The sequence below is a fragment of the Octopus bimaculoides genome, chromosome 17 (genome assembly GCF_001194135.2).
Source record: "Octopus bimaculoides isolate UCB-OBI-ISO-001 chromosome 17, ASM119413v2, whole genome shotgun sequence".
Classification (NCBI taxonomy): domain Eukaryota; kingdom Metazoa; phylum Mollusca; class Cephalopoda; order Octopoda; family Octopodidae; genus Octopus; species Octopus bimaculoides.
In genome coordinates, this window is record NC_068997.1 from 34,862,691 (window position 1) to 34,863,535 (window position 845).

The window sequence follows — 845 nt, forward strand, 5'->3', positions numbered from 1 at the left end:
TTCACAAGATGAAGAACTTACAGACATTGAAAATTTTGAGGACTAAAGTTTTTATTGTAAGAGGTGTAAAAACCTCGTATAAATTGTAAGAGGTTTGTAGCCTCATATTCTGTAATTTATAGGAGAGAACATTGTTTTAGGGAGACGAGGGGTCGGCGGGCGCCACTTGTCTCCCTCATTTTATCATTTAATTTTATTATCATTCATCTCATTAATGTACTAGTCTAGCCCGCAACTGCTTCTTCTGTGTAATGCCCTTGTGGCAAATCATATGAAATAAAGGAGCTGGCTTCTCACGCATACGTATTATCAGTCGAAGCGCTGAAGGAGGTTAGGCCACGCTAAGTAGCGTAGCGAATGAAGACAAGCTCAACTGCAAGGTAAGACTTTTTGTATTTTGGGTCCAGTGGGGGTTTGTTTGTTTGTAATATTTTTGTACAAGCAAGGAGTCCCTACTGGATTCTGTACACTGGTTTGCCTGCAGTTGGGTAGAATTTGTTCACTTTGAGTGAAAAGTTTTTTTTCGCTTAATTGTAAGATTTGTGTCTGAGGGCGTATCCCGCTTCGAAAGATTTGTTCACGTTAAGTGGATAGCTTTTTGTTCTCACTTTATTGTGAGAATTGTTGAGGCGTATTTCGCGTCCAAAATTTGTTCACCTTTAGTGGATAGTTATGTTTCAAAAATTGTGAACATTTAGAAGATACTACAGCTTCTTTTTACCAATTTTTGTGAAAGCTGTGTTCCAAGTTGTGGCGTTCCGGGTTCAAGTTGGAGTACCAAATAGGCCTGGATTACCGAGTGGCCAGAAAACTTTTGGCTGTTTTTTTTTTTTTTTTTTTTTTTT